Source organism: Anolis carolinensis, chromosome 3 (genome assembly GCF_035594765.1).
Source record: "Anolis carolinensis isolate JA03-04 chromosome 3, rAnoCar3.1.pri, whole genome shotgun sequence".
Lineage (NCBI taxonomy): Eukaryota > Metazoa > Chordata > Lepidosauria > Squamata > Dactyloidae > Anolis > Anolis carolinensis.
The window spans coordinates 125,733,101-125,756,267 of record NC_085843.1 but is presented as its reverse complement, the minus strand read 5'-3'; the positions used below and the strand labels follow the sequence as shown (position 1 = coordinate 125,756,267).

The 23,167-nt window shown below is 38.4% G+C and overlaps 1 protein-coding gene and 1 long non-coding RNA gene across 3 annotated transcripts in view; both read left to right on the top strand.

Annotated features, from left to right (window-relative positions):
* Window positions 1–23,167, top strand: part of pcca (propionyl-CoA carboxylase subunit alpha) — a 299,632-nt gene that overhangs the window by 28,330 nt on the left and 248,135 nt on the right. The gene's annotated exons all lie outside the window — the stretch shown is intronic.
* LOC134297571 (uncharacterized) lies at window positions 4,548–8,669 on the top strand. Its single transcript, XR_010004365.1, has 3 exons — window positions 4,548–4,888; window positions 5,220–5,302; window positions 5,528–8,669. It is a non-coding gene; the product is annotated as an uncharacterized LOC134297571 (long non-coding RNA).

Sequence of the window (23,167 nt, the reverse complement as noted above, 5' to 3'; positions counted from 1 at the left end):
GGTTGTCCCTCTTCTGCCTGGCAGCTCAGGCTCCCTTGGATGTCACGTGGAGTTAGTGTGTGCCTGCTCTGCAGTGCCAGGGAATGAGCGCACTGAGCCATAAGCAACACAAGCAAGGGAGGGGCAGGAGCGAGAAGGTTCAGAAATGGCTTCCCTTGTGGTTGTGGAGAGCACAGAGGAGGCCTCGTGATCAGGGTGGCGCAAAGGATGCCAAGGGATCTGTGGACAGGTCTCCCAAGATCAACATGACTCCAGCCCCAGTCCTGGGCATGAGGCCCAAAGAAATCTAGCCTATTTTAATACTTGCCCCTATCTTCTTTGAAGTTGTGCAGGTCTATCCTAGAAGGATTATGTTATTTCCCTGTTTCCTTTGCTCTTGCCTGTTTTGCTACTTCTTCTGCACATCCATCCATCCTTCCCTAAAGGTGCAAAGCTGAGAAGCTCTTCATCCTTATTTATTTTCCTTTACTTCAGCTTGCACTATTGCTTGCCACACTCATACCACATTCCCCCAATCTCCCATCTTACTTGCCTACTTCACACACCTAACACATAACTTCTCCTTTGTTCTTATAATTGGGGGTGGCTAAACAAATCCGGAGTTCACCACAAGTAAATAACATAGTGCCAGACTGAGCTCCTGCCTTGTCAGACTCAAAAAGGTCAGGAAATGGAAGCCAGTTATGACCATGGCTCCAGATTTTGGCTTCTTTGGAAAGTGATAAAACAGAAAATCCAGTTCAGTTGCAATACCAAGCTATTGCCTTCTGATGAATTTCTGATTTTTGAGGGGCTTCCACTGTCAAAAACAATCACTTTGGAGCAACTGGTGCCATGCCGAAGTGATAAGAGTGATAAGACATGATTCCCTGGAATTCTTGCTTATTTTTATGTGTTAATGTGCCCAGCATTATTAATGTAGTGGAAATGAAAGCTGAATTAGCTTTTTAAAAACTGTATTTAAAGGTTAGTAAAATTGTCTTAATTATTAATCATTTACAATATGTAATACATTTCTGCCTCTTTGCGGGCTGCAAAGAAGCAGATGCTTCAGTCTTTAGAGTTCTGTTCTTGTGTAGAAAATAACATCTTTAATGACTGAATTGCTTCCTCGACCATGACTATAGCATTGGTTGTGTGACTGAGTATAACAGACCTTTAACATTTATTTAATGCCTTGCGTACATGTAGTTAAATTTTTTATGATAAATAAAGAACTGGCTAGCGCTAATTGAATGGGAACAAAAGACGTTATAGCATAAGGCAGTGAATGAGGGATAATTTTATTTGGCATTTTTAACACAGCAGGGACTCTCTAGCTTTGGACTGTAATGAACTATAAATGACTAGAAAAGTCCCATGGGAAAGTAATTACAAGAATCCGGTTGAGTAAAAGATTATTAGTGTATATGCCAATGAAGTTGTATTCTTACTACTCATGCCATCCTATTGAGAACTTCATGTGCTACATGGTTCACTCATCACACAGTAAGATTGGAAGCTATTTTATTGCTTAATTTATTCCACTGAAATTTGTAAGACTTGATAAGTGTTTGTCTTTGGTTGGATTATGTATAGCAATGACTGCATTCCATAGATACAGTAAATATTTGTAGATAGTATTAAATGGCTTTTCTGTATCTTGGGATAATTTCCTCTTTTGGGAGAAGTATATTGTGGAATAAAAATGTGTATGATTAATTTCATATGAAATAACGTATAGACATACTTAGACAACAATTACATAACAAACTACACAATATACATTTCTAATCTAATTACAAAGAACTCTCAAACTACCAATATATACATACATTCATTTTAAAAGTGGACTTCCAGCTTTCCTTTTGTCAGTTTCTCTATAATTTTACATTTTGCTTCCAGTGTATATTCAACAAATTGTTTACTTATGCTTGTTTTAACAGTAAAAATTAAATGTATCAACAGCTAATATTTCCAGCCCTATACATAAAGCCTTTCCCTTTCCCTCAGATATATATTGATAAAATGGTTTCCATTTTATCTTTTAACAACATTGTTAACTTGTCCTTTTTATTAATTCCTACATATTCACTTTGCAGTCTTCTATAGTTGGTGTTTCCATCTTTTTCCACTGTTGAGTAAATAGGATTCTTGTTGCTGTTAACATGTACTACAGTATTCTCTCATGCTCCTTTTTTATTTGATTGTCCAACAGTCCTAGTAATATAAATTCTGGCTTGAAGTTGATTTCTGTTTTGAGAATATCTTGGATTATAGTGGTACAACACACGTGTGCTGGTTTATTTCAGTGATCAGATGGCTGAAAGGTCAACAGACAGAAGTGCCATAATGGTCAGAGAAAGGGTGGAAACCTCACTCAAATCTTGGACACACCCAATCTACTGGTACAAGTCGGGGTAGACCTAGGTGATTTCTAGCACATGGAAACCAGAGAAAATTCTTGACATTTAAAGTGCCTTGGTCTCAGTCCACCTGCTAGAACCACATGCATATTGAAAGTGCTGGAATTAGGATGGTACACATATCACCAACCAGTCACTGTACATCTCTGCCAGGATATAATCCCCCTTGAAACAGGCCCTGACCCAGATATGGGGTATGGAGCATGGTACTGTGTTCTCTGTGGTAGCATAACACTGGCTGCACAGTGTGGGAAATGGTACAGTGGAATCTACCACAAGACACTCAACAAACAAAAATTTTCCAAAGGAAGCAAGAGAATTGCTACATTCTCTTCTAATGCTTCTCTCTCCAGCATCCACACAGGTTGAGCTCTTAACAGTAATGCAGCTGAAAGCACCAAACACCCATCTGGAAACCTGGAACTTTTAACTTTCAACAAACCACTCAGGTGAGTCCAATGGCAGAGGATGCAGAAATTGCAATGTTGAAGATACCTGATTTGTCTCCCTTATGCCGTTTCTTTATGTTCCTGTAATAGCTATAAGATTGAGTATAGGACCTCTTCCTTCTATGACGTTTAAAAGAATTGGGAGGGTACAAGTAAGTAAAGTCAGTTCTTTTTCGTGGTCTTTGTGAAAATGCACATATGGTAGCACAAGTCTTGGAATCTTCTGCAAAGCATGGACATTATGTGTGTTTGCCCTGTCTAAGTGAAGGGCATATTGTAAGATCTTGTGGGGTGTGTTGCTCTCTTATACCCCAGGCCAGGAAGAATCAAGACCTGTGTCTTAAGGCCTTGCTTTATGAGCAGGCTCTACTCCCTTCCACTTCCAGTACCAGAAAGCAAACCATATGAGAGCTGCCGCCACTTTTAAGCAAACAAATGCCCTCACCTTCAGGCGTTTCCTCTTCACCGGCTGGGATGGCTCCAACTGTGGTGAAACACTCTAAGTCGGCGTCTGCGGATCAGCACCCAGCAGCAGAGCGACACCAGGAGGGGCAGAAACCAGGAAAGAATCAAAAGCCTCCAGCGGCTTCTGGGCATCCTCTTACACTGTCTCTTACCTCCATGGAACCAAACTAGTCCCCCTCCCTGCTGCAGGAGAGGCAGCGAGACTGCAGGATGGCCATTTCCCACTGGAGGGCTCGGGCGCTGCTGTGTTCCCTCCAATGCACAGGTTGCCAGAGCAGGCAGCTGTGGATGTGCTCCGGGGGCAGATGTTGCTGCTACCCACGCACCGAAGGGAGGTCAGTCACCCATGAGCAATGCAGGCATGGATCTCCCTGCCGCACCAAGTGTTCGATCGCACTGTTCATATGCGGTCCCGTGGTAGGCCCATCATGTGGGACTGGTGATCCTGGAGTGTGTTGGGTCCTCGGGTCGGGTATTATGCTGACACTCCATTGCCAGTGGTGCCTCCCAAGAACATGAACACCATCTTACTTCTTTGACACATCGGTGTTACAGATAGTGGAAAAAGGGTACACTATAGAGTTCCTCATGCTCTTGGAGCTCAGGAGGCCATGTTCTACATCCTATTCTTCATTGTTCTGGCAGGAGGTTCAGTTGTTATTACAGAAGGGGATGATTGTGCCACTGTGGCCATCAGATATTCCCCACTATTTTTTCTCAAAATATTTTTGGTACCTAAAAGGGATGGAGGCCAACAACCCATCCTAGACTCAACAACTTAATGTTTATGTTAGACCCCAGAAGTTACGTATGGTTATGTTGTCCACAATTCTTCTCCTGTTGATGAAGAGGGCGTGGTTTGATTTGAAAGACACATATTTTCATATCGCAATTTGGCCAGAGCGTTGTCGCTTTCTGTCATTAATGATAGATGAAGCAGTGTTTTGGTTTTAGGAGTTACCCTTTCAAATCAAGATTTCATTGCTGGTGTTTACAAAATGCATGGCGGTAGTGGCGGCCTGCCTTCAACTGGAAGGGGTGACAGTGTTCCCATACATTGACGATTGGCTCGTGGTGGCCAGCTCTGAAACATCTACACTTTGCTCTGTCTTTTTTGTAGGGCCTAGGGCTCATTGTCAATTTGGACAAATCCTACCTCCAACCCACCCATTCTACTTGGGTGATACTACTGTCATCGGTGGCATGACGCCTGCCATCCAAGGTCAGTAGCTTTCTAGTCTACTATATGTGTGATTTCACAGAGACCATGAAGACAGTTGGTTTGCTTACCTGTAACCATGTTTCTTTGAGTGGTCACCTGTGAATTTTGCACATCCCCGCCCATCCTCCCTGCTATTGTCATGCCTCTCTTTCTTTGGCTATCATAGGTGGCGAAGGAACTAAGGCTACAGCCCCTCACACTGGCTATATATCATCTGGCAAGTGTGGGCTGGGCTATAGCCTTAAACCAAAGAGCTTTCCAGAAGATTACGAGACTTGCTGCACAGGCACAGGAAACTACCATATGTGCGATTTCACAGATGACCACTCAAAGAAACATGATTACAAGTAAGCAACACATCTTCTCTATGTTCATGGATTTTGTATCCAGAGATTCCACACCTACAAGTTAATTTTTTTTTAAAAAAAACATCCCAAGTAGCAAAGCTTGAGATTGCCATTTTATAAAGAGACACCATTTTACTGTGCCATTACTTGAACATCCATGGATGTTGGTGTCCATGGGAGTTTTGGAAACAAATCCAGTGGATATCAAGGGCTTACTGTAAACAAGGAAGAATAGGACACCAGTGTTTCATTTGCAATTAACAGATATTAATCATTTCTCAAAAGCATCCTTGCTGCTTACCAAACAGTTATTCCCACTTTTGTATTTTAGGAATGCAAGGAGTTTGCCCTGATAAATATGAATCTTCTACCTGCATACAGGACCCCATAGGAACGATGGAGAGAAGGAAACAGGTTAACCCACACTTTCTTTGGCTCTTCTTCCACGTCACCCCAGCAGAATCTTTGAGTATATTGCTACCTTAATAAAGTATAGATCTTCCTTATCCTCTGTTTATTTATTCCTTTATTTATATCTCATTTTTCTCTCTTGATTGAGACCCAAAGCAACTATGATAAGACTACTTACCAATATTTTATCAGTAATGTGTCTTTCTTTTTTCTTTTTGTTCTTCACAGGAATATGATCCATAAGTTCAGTTTCCACAGATCAGAAGATTGCTGCCTGCTGCCTGTACTTTTGTCAAACCACTTGTTATATCTGTGTTCATGTATGCTTGCAGTGATTTGGTTGGACAGCTATGAGTTAGATGCAACACATGCTTATGTAGCTTGGCTACATAAAGGCACTCTGCACATATCTTTGCTGTCAATCTTCTAATTATCCAATGTACAGGAAACTATTTCTGGAAGGTGCTACCAACATATCATACTGTTCTGACTGCAGACCCATTTAGTGTTCATTTGTGGAATAAAATATTATACATAACATCGGAGTTATAGTTATTTATTTCAGTGGAGACACAGGGAAATCTTTGTCCATTGCCATTTGGAGCAGATGTAATATATTCCAGCAGAAAGAAAGGTGGGAGAGCTAGGGGATGAAAACTGAAGTTTTATATAACAAGAGGTTAAGGGGGAAGAAAGGCTTGACATGATTCCCAGTCATAAGTGAGGATGACATGGATTCCTACATAGTCCCAGTCATGGGGCGGGAGAGGATGGAGGACCTCAGCACAGTCCTCAGGCACAATGTAGAGTGGCAGTGCCCTGCACACAATCTATGAACAGAGAGTGGAAGGGCATGTCCTTATCATGTTTTAAGAGAAGAGAATGGGAAGGGCCCATTCTCAGTTCCAGGCATATTGTTGAAGGGAGGAAAGTGGGAAGAGACAAACCTGTTCTCTCATCCCATTACTGAGGCAGAGAGGTAGAAGGCAAGTCACACTGCTGCTGCTCAGTCGTTTAGTCATCTCTGACTCTTCGTGACCGCATGGACCAGTCCATGCCAGAGCTCCCTGTTGGTTGTTACCGCCCCCAGTTCCTTCAAGGTCATGCCAGTCACTTCAAGGATACGCTCCATCCATCTTGCCCTTGGTCGGCCTCTCTTCCTTTTTCCTTCCATTTTCCCCAGCATCGTGATCTTTTCCAAGCTTTCCTGTCTCCTCATGATGTGGCCAAAATACTTTGCCTCTAATATCCTTCCCTCCAATGAGCAGCCGGGCATTATTTCCTGAAGGATGGACTGGTTGGATCTTCTTGCGGTCCAAGGCACGCTCAGGATTTTCCTCCAGCACCATAGTTCAAAAGCGTCTATCTTCCTTCGCTCAGCTTTCCTTATGGTCCAGCTCTCGCATCCATAGGTTACTATGGGGAATAGTATAGCACAGTATAGCTCATGGCTTCCTCGAGGCACTCAAACCCCAGCACCATGTCAAGGTAACGATCCAACCTGGAGGGCAAGTCACACGCAGCCTATTAAAAAGAGGAGCGAAAGAAAGAAGAATGAATATCTCTTAGTGCCAGAGTTTAGGAAAGCTTAGAGCACAAAAAAGATATTGCTTGGTTTTCAATTCCCATGATACCCTAGACATCAGGACAGTCTTCCTAACCTCTGTCCAATTCAGTGTGGCTCTGTGCTCTAAAGTGTTTGGAAGGCGATACAGTAGAGTCTCACTTATCCAAGCCTCACTTATCCAAGCCTCTGGATTATCCAAGCCATTTTTGTAGTCAATGTTTTCAATATATTGTGATATTTTGGTGCTAAATTCGTAAATATAGTAATTACAACATAACATTATTGCGTATTGAACTACTTTTTCTGTCAAATTTGTTTTGGTGCTTAATTTGTAAAATCATAACCAATTTGATGTTTAAAAGGCTTTTCCTTAATCCCTCCTTATTATCCAAGATATTCGCTCATCCAAGCTTCTGCCGGCCCGTTTAGCTTGGATAAGTGAGACTCTACTGTAGTTGCAACCACCTATGGACCACAATAAAAACAAACTAAATGGCCCTGTATGAACAACCCACAGGAATCCTGGCCTGCTTCATTCCCAATCCCTCAAATCCACAGGCTTGGTGAGAGAATTGTGCACCCTAGTGCTATTTTATACAGCACTGCACACACCATCATAAGTTTTGGCATCTTCTGTACAGGGAAAGGTTATTCGTGGCAGTCAAAGCTATGCATCTGCTCCCTCTGTTATTGCCATCATGCTGTGTCAATCTTCCATGAAATTTCTAGGTACAGGGCAAGATACCATAAAGCATTTTTGAAATAGTACTACGCCACCACTTTAGAGCCTATTGATAAAAAATCAATAGTCCCATCAACTAAAATGAAAAAAAAAAGTGCTAATGAAGCACTACTGTTGGGCTTTCCCCATGATGCCAAGATACAGGGGCTCAAAGATCTTGCAATTTACATGCAACATTAAATTGCAACATTTAGAAAATAAAAATTGCTGAGTGAATGTTAGATGAGGTATTGTGCTAGAGAATGAGGAGTCTTGGTTACTAATTATTCCCTTTGAGTGACAGACATATTCTCTAAATCCCTGATTTATTTGTATTGTTTTGAAAATAACACTTGGTCCCACATGAGATAGCCTCAGAGATAACTTTGTACGAATTGTCAGAGCTCCCTCAATCCCCAGTTCAGGTCATGCAGGATTTCAGTAGCCTACCTCCTTTGAAATATTCAGACACAGTGGTGCTCATATTTCAAGATATCTCCTAGGGTATTATGCCAGGAAAAAGGATTTCAAATCATTCACTTTGCTCTTGCGAGAAGTGGGAAGTCTAAGTTGTGGAGTTTTCTGTTTCTGTTTAAATTATCATGCTGAGAAAATCATGATCACAACTACCATGACACAAATTTTGCAGAACTGTGAAGGAATAGGTATCTAGATGCCAAGGAAGATGGAGGAATTGGCTAAAGAGCCTGAAGCTTGTGAGAAGAAGAATACCACATCTGGCTGGAAGAATTGATGACACTGAGTTGGAGGGGATTCTGGTTGTGAAGATCTGTTATGGAGAGCTGAGGCTTTAGTTACCATTTTGTTTCTTGTCTTTGTTCTGTTGAAAAATGTGACAAATTGCTTACATGGAAGTAGGGGGGAATGGCCATTTGGAAAAGAAGAGGGTTTTAAAAAATACCTCTGAGAATTATGTCTCATAAAGAAAAATGGTGGAGTACATTTGAGAGACAAGTTCTTTAGCTTATGTTGGGACATGTATTTGTTGGTATTATGTTTGGATTTTGTTTGTAATTCTAAATGTCAAATGGATAAGGCAAATAAAGAATATTTTATATAAATGACTTGTCAGGATATTTTTAGCTCATGAAATGTTTTCAGTCCTATCTATCAGTGTGAATGACTTGTGTTTCATAAAAACAAAAAGAAAAAAACCCAAGGAATTGGGTTTTAAATGAATAATTCTCTTTAACTGATATTTTATTTCTACTGGATCCCCATCATTTCAATAATGTTAAAAATTGTTACCCTAAATTTGGGCATAATTATTGTGCTGATGAGCAATTAGCAATTAGTCCAGTTGTGATCATAATCTCACATGCATATTTAATAGAAGTTGGAAAGTTGCTTGTAGGTGCTGAGAATAGATATATACTTGGAATTGCATTTTGTTTTTTTGTACACAAAAAAATTGCAATGTTCATTTAACTAAAATGGAAGCTTTTGTTTCAGATGTGGTATTATATGAGAGAGGAGATAATTGCCATTATGGATAGGATTCTATATGGATTATCAAGTGCCCCAGATCTAAAAAGGGAGAGCGTGATTTTTTTACAATAATCACTTATGGCTTGCTTGGATGTCTGACAATATAATTATTTAAGACGCAGGGAGGTCATGAACTGTTCTGGAAAGTTTGGTGCTTATTCAAGAATAGATCATAGTTTGGATTTCTGAAGATATCTACTAGAAAAAATGGATTTTTTTTACCAGTATTGCCATCATCTATATCACTCATATGTCGTTTTTCAGTCGTGGTAAGCATACGTATATGGTGTGCAAACATACCTATTCTCTCTAGATGCTGTCAGTGATTTGAGAAACAAAAAACTTTGAATACATTGTCTTTACGTGCGGAACATTTTAGAGGTGGTATTGTGTCAGTGTTTTTTTAAAATTATGAAGAGAAAAAGATTAAGGATTATTAAAAGTCCATGTTCATATATGAAATTATGGACCTGACTTGATCAAATATTGCATGTGTAATAAAAAGTATTTTGGAAGAATTTAAATTAAAGAATGAAGAAATTGCAGCGTTACAGTAGTAGGTAAAACAAATGTGTTTAAAAAGATTTTATGAGTAGGATAAAATGCAGGTGTTGATTATGTATCAGCATAATTGTTGAAACTATCTCTTTAATGAAATCATCAATAAGTCAGTGTGTAGCATCCCTCAATGAAATATGTAATGCATTTATATGCATTTTATCATAATGTAAAACTAAATTTAAATGAGTATTTTGATAAATTGAATATTTCTTCCCCAAAAGGAAGAGTGGTATATGCAAATGATAACTAAAAACCACAATGAATTAAATACATCCACCTTAAAAGGTTGTGCATAAAATTAATAATGGCAGGTCCCTTGATCTAGGCAGTTTATTGGAGGAATTTTATAAAAATTGGGTGCTGAAATCATTGTTCATCTGAAAATATAGCCTACCCTTTTGAGGCTAAACTGGGTGTCTTCGAATTAAGGAAATGTATTCAGGGGTAGCCTGAATATGGATTTTGTTGTATTGTGTATTGCGTGGTCAACACAACTACCCCAAAAAATGTTTCCTGGATATAAAGATATCCAGTTTAGTTATAGCCACAATAAAGACACCTTAAAACAAGCGGGAGCTAAATGCTTGGAAGTTGACTCTTGCAAGGTCTCTACCTGCAACAAAGTCCTCACATGGCCAAGAAGAGGAGTACATCTGCCAGCACTGCAATTCATCAGTAGCATCTTAACTTATAATAGAGCAACATCTGACATAGAATATAGTTTTGAGAATCTAATATTTTTATCTTTTTTGTCATGTACGATTTTTAACATCTTTGCCTGATGAAGAAGCTAGGAAAACTTTGAAGGCTTGCACAATGTATTTTATGCTTTGGAGTTTGTCCAATAAATGTTTCACTGCTTTGTGCATTTTGTATTTTGTTATTTATGGCAGCTTTATGGAGTGGAATCTTATCTCTATTTAGTATTTTTTCTTGATGCATATAAACGTAATTTCTTAGGTTAAAAAGATGAGAGGTTCTACCTCTGTCAACTTAGTCTTGCATTTTACCCTGTCTATCTTTATTTTCACGGTATTCCGCCAAACAGGTGCCTATTGCTGAGAGTTTAATGTGATGCTGCTTAGTCCACGTGTTCAGTATTTAACCAGCAACGTTGCCAAGTTCTGTAAATGTAAAATTAGCCTCAGCAGAGCTGCCTCAAATGCTGATTTTCCTTGACCATTCTTCTTCCTTGAAGTTTGCTATTTGGTCACAAAACTCAGCAAGAGGCTTTGGCTCAGCCAACATCTCTCAACCTAACTTAATTTTGGTTGCAATGGTGAGTGGGAAAATTCAGGTGAATGTCATTCTGCGCTCCTTGAGGGAAGAGTAGAATATGTATATAGTAACTAAAATCAGCCTGGTTTTTCTTAATTTGTAGCAGTGTTTTGGAATATTCATGCTTATCAATCTGTCTTTCATAGCAGCTGTTGGTGGAAACCCTTTCAGTTCCTTCCAAGTCCTATTTATTGGCGCTTGGTGCAGTTTCTAAAAAGAATGTTCAAATAACGAATGTTTTGACAACCAGCTCTGGCAATAGCTAGAGCATAAAAGGGGAAGCAGAATGTACTGTCTGGACTACATTGAGGCATTCCATCTTATTTGCACATGTTTGAAATAGTCAACAACTTGTCATTGATGAAGGCCTTTTTTTCATTGTCACATACACAGTTTTTATTTTATTGGGTGAGTGTGTCATGTTATTAGGAGTTTAGCTATGCAGGAGGGCAAAATTGAAGCATTTCTCTCAAAGTATTCTTTCCCTCAGTGAAATTTTTCTTCAGTCCCCGAAGTTCCAGATTGCTGTAACCTGAATTTGACATTTGAACATACAGGTTAGGCATTCAAAGAAAAGGGAAAGGCAAAGTTACCAAGGGAACATGAACAAAGATGATATTAGAGTTCTGGATGTGATGGTTGTCAATGTCTCATTCTCTGTAATGCTAGAAATTTCAGGACTGAGGAAAAAATTCATTGTGACAAGCAAAATTTTTATAGGGGGGACAGTGTTCCCATGTTGCCCTCTTGTAGCTATCCACCAGAGTGCTATGCAGCAGAAAATCACCTTGTTTGTATAGAGGCAAAGTCCCTCCTTGATTTCAGGTTGTATTCTTCCTTCTCACAATGTTTTTTACTTAGAAAAGCCCAATAATTCACCATGTTGCAATTACATGTGCTTCAATAAGAGTATTCAGTGATAACTTACAATACTTAGGACTGATAGAACTGAACGGCATTCTGTATCCTACGGTAAATTATTTTGTAACCTGTCTCAAGCCACGGGAAGAGGCGGGTGAGAAATAAAATATAATTTTAATTAGTGTAACATTCATGAGCAGGGAAAAGTTACATTGCGCTTTAAGTTCACTGGTAACTATCCTAACTCTCTGTCACATGGTTTAAGCCTTAGAGGATGATTTTACATTTTCATTGTGTTTTGTATTTAACTGTAGTTTCCCATTTCTGAACCCAGAACTAGCTAAGACTAATTCCTTTTAGCTTCAACAAGGCAGGTTTAGAGACCATGCTTTGAAGATGGCCTGTTTGAAACTCACCATTGTTAATCTCACAGCTCAGTGGCATATTAGAAACTGTTTAACAATAATTTTAAAACTCCCACATTTATTCTTCTGTCTAAAAAGAGAGGGGAGGATTGCGTCTGGCTGATGGTCACGGCAGCTTGTTCTTGTGTGTATAGTTGGATCCCACAAGTTGGTTTTTGCATTACATATGTGGTGCCTTCATGCTGTCCAGTTTGCTTATGAATCTTTGAAAATGGCAAGTATCATTGTAACACTGGGACTGACATCTGTTCTGCAAGTGACATCTCTTCACTGCACTTGAACTGCGGATTTTCTTAGGTATTCAATGCCAGGCTCTGTATATGCCAACGTTCTTTGGCATATTGCCTACTCTCAGTGGTGGGCAGTTTGGATATCAGGCAGAGGGACTTGCTATTGGTGATGTCCAGTCATGGAATGATTACTCATTGAGGTCTGTTGTGCACATACTTTGTTGTCCCTTTCCACAGAGAGAACTTTCTGTTTTCCCAGAAGTGTAGACACGTTTAGGAATATTGACTACCTTTATGTGACTTGTAAGATCTTCCTGCTTTTTACATCTTGTGTTTTATTTTTGACTTGAACTGTTTATATTTTAATCTTTTGTCTTTTTTATCTAAACTGAACATTGGAAGCATTGTTGAAATGTCGTAAGTATATAGAGTTTTTTTTAATATCAAGGCTAAAAGGAACATTCAGCTTTTTAAATAAAAGGGCCAGCCTCCTTGTCTTCAGGTGGGAATGGAATATGTTGAGCTTGTTGAACTTGACACTAGCTTGTTAGCCGACACATTATTAAGTCTGTATATATGCTGCCATTTAATAGTGTAATGTCTTCCTGTCATGAAATGTCACTGATGAAGGTGATTACCATATTTTTCATTTTTAGTGGAGAATATACTTCACTGTTGTAAATGGAGGTGTGAAAGCGGAGTTAATGGCAAACAGCCTACAAAGCTAGTGAGCATTACCTGCAACCCATGCGTGATCTTTTTTATTTTTATTTTGTTATACAGGGAACAAAGAAATTACACTAGAGCATCAGTATGAGCTGGATTCTATAACTTGCGGGTTGAAATTATGGGTTTAATGTAAACAATGGGTTGAAAATGTCAAGGAGGAATTACAGCATTCATTGACATCACTGAGAATTTCTTTTAGTTGAAGTTTACTTATATAATTAAGTTGAGCAATAAACTGATAATATTACTGAGGAGGAAGAAAAAGAAAGTAGTACTACAGTACTGGTTCAGAGAAACTAAGAGAAGCACAATGTCTGCTTTCTACAGACATTGTTTATAACTTGGGTAGTAAACAGCTATAATTATGCAATCACATGACCAATGGTTGTTCCCCTCCACTTTTCTTCACAACCCTAATGATGTAGGTCAGTGGCTTTCAAGCTGTTCTCCAGGGATGCTTGTCAGGGGTTCTTTAATGAAAAGATTAATAATGGTGGGTAAGCATTTTTGAAAGGCATTTTGCCCGCCACTTAAATGTCCCTACTTCTACAGGAGGGAATCAGATGTGTTCTAGACAATTTGGGAAAGTTACAAGAAACCTCCAATCAACATGGCTAGTGGCTGGGGATTTTGGTAGTTGTCCAATTTCTGGGTTGTAGATCACATTTTTAAAATTCACATAGGCAGCATATGAGGCAGAAACTATTTTGCACAGACTGCTCATACTGTAAAATCATCTGTGTTCTTGGTATATATAGAAAATTGACAGGAAGTTGGGAGCTTGTGAAGTTTTTTTGGTGCGAGGGAGTGTAAGAAGCTCACCTCTGGCTGTAGCAGCGTTAAGCACTGGTGCCTATCTTCAAGAATTATTGTTATTTTATGTTGTGTTTGGGATTATGCTTTCATATGTATTTGCAGAATATTATGTGTTTCTTTGAGGCATAATCTTTGGTTTTCACCATGTCTTTTCTCTCTTTTAAGAAGTATAAACATTTGACAGTTGTGTTAAAAGCCAGTGGGAATTTATCAACAATCTATTGAATTGTATCTTATCATGGTGGCCTGCTGTTTGAAATATGACTCCTGGTGTGTATTGTCTTCCTAGCCCTAGGACTCAGTAATGAGATTGAGTGGTATCTTGTGCGAGCCCTCATGGATGATTGACAAAGAGGTGATGTGACTCATCACTTACCAAGATATTATCATGCCGACCCTTTATAATTTATCCCTGCTGTCTGGGGAGGGGGTGAGGACAGCTAGGACTTTGGGATGTCAAAGTAATTAGTGTTTGTTTTTGGTTTCCAGCTGAACAAACTGGAATCTAATGATCAGGTAAATTAAGATGGAATGCATCAATATAGACAAAGGTGAGAGGACCTCAGGGAAAGCTTATCAAATTTTCATAGGTTTTAAAAAAGGGGTTGCGCTTTTTAATTGTTCACTTGTACTCATTTTGCCTTTAATAAATGGTATGTAATATAAACAGCTGAGAGAGCTGTGCTGTAATATATATATTTATTCAATAAACAACCATGCATCATTACTTGTGTTCTGTCTGTGATGCATGCCTTGAGCTAAACTGTTAGAATAATCAAATAGCAAGGGTATGTGGCTTACCAATATAAATTAAAAACATTTTTGGTACTTGTATTCGTTGCATGCTGGTATCTATATTCATTTCAGGGCAGTTTTAGGAAAGGGATAGACACAGTATTAACTGTGGGAGACATTTCCTGTGCCTGCTAGGAAACTGTACAGCTATAAAAGCCTCCCACTCCCTCACCCTACAAGACTATTTTTATGAGAGTTGGTTGATAGTGCTCTTATTTCATCGTATGTTTTCATTACATGACCATATAGTTCTTTACTAGTGGGAACAAAAACAAAATGCTGTAGTATATTATTACCCAAAGCAGGTCAATTCATACAGGCATACATTTTTTTTTGCTTTCTGCTTTTCTTTTCTGAACAGAGTTTCTTATTTCATGGTTGCTGTATCTGTTCAGGCTACACAAGTTGTTTTTTTTTTTGAACAAAGAAGTGAATTTGTTCTCTTAGGGTTTTAAAATTTGATTTCCATACAACTTCAGTTATGCTTATAACATCCTCTTTTTGAAGAGGTCCTTTTTTCCCTTGAGTCCTATTAGGACTTTGCATGTTCTACTTGAGTTTAGAATTAGGGTATATGTGTGAAATCAGTGTCTATGTTTTAAAACATTGCTCTTGCATCATATTTTTACAAATATATTTTAGTCTTTTAGTGAGATGTTAGAATGGGGTTCAGTATCTAGAAGATAGATTCTTTCTTTTGTATTAGTTTGAGCCCACACCCAGGAAGACTTAGAACTCCAATTGGAGTATTCCTAATCCATCAACAACAACATTTAGTTAAATTTAAGAAGCATTAACAATAAGAACAATAAAAAATAATAGCGTAGCCAAAATCACAAAGCTAGTCCTAAATTTAAAAACACAATTCATTCTTCTAAGGTCTAGATGTGCCAGTGAAAGCCTGCATCCTTTGGCCTTACAGCATGACTTCTGGATCTGCAGTGAATACATTCCTGAACTTACTGTGAAAACAGAGATAATAGCGATCCCCATTGAAATTTTATTACTTCTACCAGAAGTGCTGGAGGATGTGCTGTTGAAGGCTTTCATGGCTGGGATCGCAACCTCTGAGGATGCCTGCCATAGATGTGGGCGAAATGTCAGGAGAGAACACTTCTGGAACATGGCCATACAGCCCGGAAAACATACAACAACCCAGTGCTGGAGGACCTAGAAAATTCATAGAGAGTATCTTCTGTAGGAATGAACGTATTTAATCCTCCAGGGTGACTATGGTAACTTCTGACAGAAGCATATAATATAACCACTTGGAGGTACTAGAAGAATCTTATAGAAGACATAATTCATCAGACGTGGCTTGGTGAAACAGCTGGTATTGATTCTGTGGGTAAGGGCGTGTTCACATTCAGTCCAAGACTAAAATGGGAGAATTGACATTGCTTGCAAAAATGGAGAGCTGCAAAATAATGGAGAACTGCTTTTAATTATTAATTATATTTAGAAATTCCCAAAGAAATAGTAAAAAGGGTCTCAAAATAATGCTGAAATTAAAAGGTCCAAAAATCCCAAACAGCTTCTGACTAAGGCTGGATATTAAACAACCATTTGCTGTTTCTAGCAGTCTCTGAAGGACACAGTCTTCAGCTAAGCTGATAGGGTGCTAGTGAAATTCCTGTTTCCCAAGGTCTTCTCATATTCCTATAACTACAACGGACAATGTAATGCTTATTAGAATGGCAACAAAATGTAACTCTGCTTACTCGTGAATATTTCTTCCTATTGGAAATAACATGTGATTTTGGAAAGCAACGACATAGGTTTTGTTTAATATGCTCATGACAGAAAATATTTATATCAAGCCTGCATACCTAATTTGGGTGTGGCAGTTTATTTTTCCCCAGCACAAGTTGGAGACTGTCACCACTCTTGGCCAACAGCAAACTTTTTTAAAAATCATCATATGCTGTCTGTCTGCTTTCTTCACCTGCGTCCAAACAAATTTCTCCAAGAATATGCCCTAGTCTAGTAAGAGGCAGCAACAAACCGTGATCATTAATTCAGAAATTTTGAATGAAGTGATATTAAATTGAAATATTTGGAATTCCTCAACATTAACATCCCAGAGTTTTCCTTCCAGCTGGTTGCTGTTGTTGTTGTTGTGTTTCTTCAGGTAGTTTCTGACTTATGGCAGCCCTAAGTCTCTAATTAGAATGGGGGCGTTGATAAAATATTTGAACTCTAGCATTTTTAAAACATGGCAGTTTTGATATTGCCCAAATTCTGTTACATATTTAGATGTATTTATTCCTAGGGATTTATTTTAGATGCTTAATCTTAATATAAATAAGCTGATTTTCCATAAGATTTACAGAGATAGGCAGTTTTAAAGGTGAGTCAGTTGGGTAAAGTTTGTATGACTAAATATGATACAGCAGACTCTCAATTAACCAAAACTTACCTCAAGTAACTGATAAAATCTAAAGAAACAATACTTGAAATTAGAATAAAAATAAAATCTATCTTTAGTGGAAATGTTATGTCTATCTTTAATTGTCATTATTTGCTTTTAATTACTACATTACTATATTTCCATATTAATATCAATCCATTATAGAGTTTATGGTATGGTATAGTATGGCATATAGTATGGGCCTATTTTTAATAGTAATTCTCAAGCAACCAGAAACTACATTTATCTGGCCTCTACCAATCCTCACGTGCTGATTAATGAAGAGTTTATGTACTTAGAATAATTTGTGTTATTTGTGAAATTCCTCTACAAGTGTTGCAAGTGTTCTCAAACACTGAATGCAGTTTATTTAACGACATTTTTTTGCGGCCGGGAAGGGGGGGGGGGGTGGATCATCTCCTCCTAGAATTTAAATGAAAGGGATGCAAATTCCAATAAGGGGGTTGACTTTCCAGATCTTCTTATATACCATTAGACGTCTGTGTTATATTAATTTTTGAATACCAGTATACCCACATAAAGAAAGAATCCACTATCCTCAGCCATAGAGTCTTCATTTCTGGAACTTCATTTCTGGACAATACTTGGTTTCAATTTAGAAAAAAATAGCAGTATTTTGCCAACAATGCTCAGCAATTACAACTATGTGGCAAATATTTTCTCATTGATTGCAATTTGACCCCTATGCTTATGCCAATAGTTAGTGTAGACTTAAGCACATAAACAGGCTCAGTTCATCTTCTAGGATCTGATTTAGGAATAATTTCTGGTTTATGTTGATCATAGTCAATTTTAGTGAAGCTAAATGGATATGTATGGCTAAGAAAGTATATGGAGGGAATTAGTATATGCCTGGAGACCTTTGAAAGGCAAATGCTCACAGTTATAGATTAGGCATTGCTTAAACATGCTTTACACTTTTCTACTATATTAAACCTACTGTATTATTTGATGTTTTAAAATGTAGTGTTGAATTTTGAAATATATGCTGACTCAAGCAGAATTTAAACTTTTAAAGGAATTTTCTAGGGCTATAGTGTCACTATTAAAATTCCTTTTCAGACCCTTAGATACCTTTTGAGAAACCACCCTGCTGTATTTTGCTAGACTTTTTTCTTTTGGGTTTTTTTTTGGGGGGGGGGGGGTGCAGACAACTAGAACAGAATCTCGGGTAGAAATTTGTCTGGACTAATATGGCTAATCAGCAGCATTATGTTTAATTGGGGAGCCTGTGGTCTAGTAGCAGGAGACTGAAGGGAATTATTTAGCATTAGCCATGGCTCGTCTGGGAGTTGTGCACTAATCAAGGAGCTTGTGTGTGAGCTGTGGGGATGATGGGAATTATGACGATTATGACATGTTAGTACATGTCTGTGAGAGAAGTGGACAGGCAACGAGTTAATCAAGAAGTGTATTAAATAGCTCCCATGCTGAGTTCTTACTAACCTCTGTACTGTCTGTCAGGGTTTTGGATTTAAGGGGGAGGGATGTCTTCCACATTCAGTTTTGTGTTTGTAGTATATAGGTAGTATATTAAATCCTAAATAAAAAGTAGCTATTTCCTGGCATTTTCAGAAGTTAAATTACTAAAAGAAAATGGGGACAGTGGCAAATCCTGCTATAAAATTTACTTTAAAAAAAAACCTAGCTTAGCATTGGTAGCTGCCTTACCTTGCCATTTTCTATTACACCTAACAACAGGCAACCATAAATTCTATTTAAAAAGGTAAAGATGATCAGTTTTTTATTATTACGTGTCATCTAAATTCAAGTAAAAGCATTAATCTTCAGATACACTAAACCTCAAGCATGGTGGTAGCAGATGATCTATATAGTGGACCAGGTAACTGTTCTGTGCCCAGCAGGGCAGAATCATGCATTTCATTACTTTCAGGAAATTGTCCAAAATGTGCATGTTTTTAGGAAGTCAAGCTAATAAAAATGAAACATTTCGTAAAATCCACAAGCAGACTGGATTATACCTGTAGGTAACTTATCTTAGAGTTACTATATGGATGAACACACAACAATAACAAAAAAAATGTAAGCACTGCCAAATTTATTAAAACTTCCTACCGAACTGTGACCTTCATGTATTAACTCAATTAAAGCAGTATCATGGATGCTTCCCAAAAGTGTTAACCTGTAGGAGGTTGTTATTGAAATCCATTATCTATTGAGTCAGTATTAGTGGTCAGCAGTATCAGGAGTGGAACTGCGCGCAAGGCCCTCCCAAGGGTGCTGTGAGCCCAGCGGGTTAAACTGTCAAAGCTTCTTAGAGGAACTGATAGCTAAGCTCCCTGGAGTTATAGGTAAACCAATCATTTGCCATCAGCAGGGAATATGACTTTATTTAGCAGGCAAGAAAAAATTAATTGCTAACAGGAAAGAGGATTTAGTTGGAACTGTCGTGGACATGACTAAATATATGCTCATATCTAATAGACACCCACATACCTTTTGGTGTTCACAAATTTGAAAGTTTACTTCAGATGGCATGCCTTTTTTGCTTGACCCCTAGAAGATAAGTTGTACATGAGCACAGACCCATAGTATTTTGGGGTTATACTCCACTGAATGAATATTTACGTTTTGAGCTTTCTCCTTGACTTGGGGCTTTTTCACACTATAGCAGTATGATTTCACTTTTACTGTCCAGGCAATGTCCTGTGGAAACCTGGGGTTTGTGGTTACCTTGACCCCCTTTCCTCCTTATCCTCTCCCTAACTGGAAGGGTTTCTCAAAGAAGTTCAGGAACGTATTCACTTCATTGACTAAGGTATACCTATAACCGAATGAATGTTTCTTCCCTCAGTACATTGCCAACATGCCAGAAATGTCAACAGATATCCTCTTTAGATGATGTATATCCACCTTAAGAGGATGCCAGCAAGGGATAAGGCTTTTTGTTGGTGCCAACGCTATAGCACAACCAAGGGAGGTATGTCTGGTTTTTCGTGGTACAACTAAAGAGACATCTTTTGCTCTTTACTTTTTTATTGGAAGCCATTTTGAGCTTTCTACAACACATGTATAACTTCTGTGTCAAAAGCTGTGCCAGTAAGCGAAAGTCAAGATGCCATTTTATGTTTATAAGGCCATATACTGCTCAGAAACACACTATCCTAGAGACTGGATTCTTCCATACAAATCTTCCCGATCTGTATACTCCAAGAGGGAGACTCTGCTCACCAAACTGCAGCAAATTAGTTTCTTTTCTTACAGTACAAAAAAGTAGGGTCTCTGTTATGATGCCCACTAAGTGGGATAAAAAACAGTCCTTTTCCTCATCAGTGGCATTAGTGGTTTTTGTATTAGTGGAGCAGTGAGCCTCTATTCAGGAAGCACTCAAGGTATCAGTGCCATGAAGTATCCCTTGATGTCCAGTGAGGAAGATGGATCTAAAAGTGCAGTCTGACTTGTGTAACCATGGGATATACATTGTGGGAACTACGTTGCCTGACTTATCATGGAAATGCAAAACCACAGATAATAATAAACTGTATTAAAAATATTTATTTTTGGCAGAAGCATACCATAGAATTGTCCTGGAGGACATAGAAAATGCATAGTGAGAACACCTCTCTAACATTTCTATGGTCATTTTCTAACATAAGCCCACCATAGAAATGTGCTGGAGGACCTGGAAAATATCTAGCAATAACTTATTTTTTTCAGACGTGAGTAAATGAAACCACAGATACCAGTTACACAGATACCAGAACTATATTGTACTCCCAAACTACACACGTGTTCTCTTATGGGAATGCCCCCCCCCCCCGAATAATGTATTTTGTTGTTGGGTGACTGAAAAATGTTCCAAAATGTCTGGTTCTGTTATTGCACGTGAAGTTGGAACAGACATGTGTTGATTGCAATATGCTTCCTGGGGTATATTAATCTGTTATTTGACTGCTCTTCAGTAGATATTCAAACAGAAATCACGTTAATATTTATTACCATGAAGTCCTAAATGAACCACAGAATTGAAAGAGAACACAGGATCATGTAGTCCAACCCCCTGCTACACAGGAAAATACAATAAAAGCACTCCTGGCAGATGACCATCCTGCATCTGTTTAAAAAACTCTAGAAAAGGAGACCACACTCCAAGGCACCATATCCCATTGCTGAACAACTCTTATTGTCAGGAAAATCTTCCTAATGTTTAGACAGAATCTTCTGTCCTGTAATTTGAATCCATTGCTCTGTGTCTACCCCAAACCATTAGGACTCCAAAAACAAAATGGCAGGTTAACATCTGGCCACTTCTGGTCTCAAATTTTTGTGTGTGCATTATTCATTACGTCTGGAAGGTCTTAAATTGATATTTTCTGTTATAGGTTTATTCTATTATAAATAATAGGAAACAATAGTTTTAACTCAAAATCCTTGGAAATTTCTGTAACTAAACAGAAAAATGGCATCTTAGGTTTTTGTTGTTGTTGTTGTTGTTGTTGTTGTTGTTGTTGTTGTTGTTTCTAAGATGTAACGTGAATAAAATAGTGAAGTCTTGTATTTCAGAGAGGAGGCAAAGCTCTGTTCTCAGTTTCTAAAGAAGCAGCTTTTTCTTTCTTTGTAGATTGTCTGAAAATTGTTGGCTGTATGGGCAGTTTAACTTGTTACTTTATTTTTAGCGAGGATTCTGTTTTGAATTTTAGCTAAAACATCTACTCAAGATTTTGATCCTAGGCAATACAGTAAATTCGTTCAGCACCATGGATAGAACCTTTAGCATTCAGATGATAACCAGGAATGGATTTGTTGACTCATAGATGAGGAATCCACTTTCTGCTATTGCTAGATATTCTCTGAATGAAGGTCCAAGTATTGTTTATGATTGTGAACAATCATAAACAGTGGCTCTGATGCCAAAATAGCTTGCATGCACTGCCAGTGTTCCACAGGCTCCATAAGGGAAGCTTATGTCCTATAGTTTGAGAACCTCTATTGTAGAGGTACAGAAATGCTTCTGTGTGGTCTCATCTCCTTTTGCCAATAGCTCCTTTATTATTTCAAAATACAAATAAGAAAAATATGTTTCTGCATCTTAATAGATTCCATATCTGTTTGTCCTCTTCCCAGTTATTCTGTGCACTTCCTGATTTTGTAATGTTAATCTGCCTTTGTGACTTGGATTTTCTCAAAGCAGCACATCAGGATTGTGCTCCTGTTTTGGTATGGGTAAATCCTAAAGGAATCAGATCCCATTTGATCTTGGAATCTAAGCAGAGTTAGCCCTGGTTGGCACTTAAATGGGAGACCACTAATCAATACCAGATGCTGTATTGCTCAGAAGCAACTAGCAGAATCCACCACTTAATATTACTTGCCCAAGAAAACCCAGTGAAATTCACAGGGATGCCATACATCAACAGGCAACTTGAAAGCAGGCGCTCACACACATACACACTAGCATCTATGAAACTGTGTTTCAGAACTACACCGTTAGCTAGGAATATTGATCTCCATATTCTATAGTACAGTGCCTTCCATGCCTAAATATATTTAGATTTCTTGTACAAGGCTTGGCAATGTAGCTCCTTCTTCACTTAACAGCTGAAACAGTGGATTCAAAGCTAATTTGCATTCAATTGATTTTTAATTCAGGACTTTGCCATGCCTTTGTGTGTGAGAGTGTGAGAAGCAACCTTACAAAGGATTTACTCATTACCCTCATTTTATGGGACAAGCTAATTGTGATTTGTCTTGCTGAGCTGTATTATGCTGTTTGGGTCAATTGAGTGAATCCACTTTACACTGAAACTCTGTTCATTGCTCTGTAATATTGACGCAAGCTTTAAAAAATGAGGATGGCTAGTTTGAATAGGTTGCTTTGTGTAAATGTTCAAGATCCAAGCTAATCCTCAGAACTGGCTGTATGTATAATTTGTATAGCAACAACACACATAATTTTGGAAGATAAATTGAAGGAAAGGAGGAGG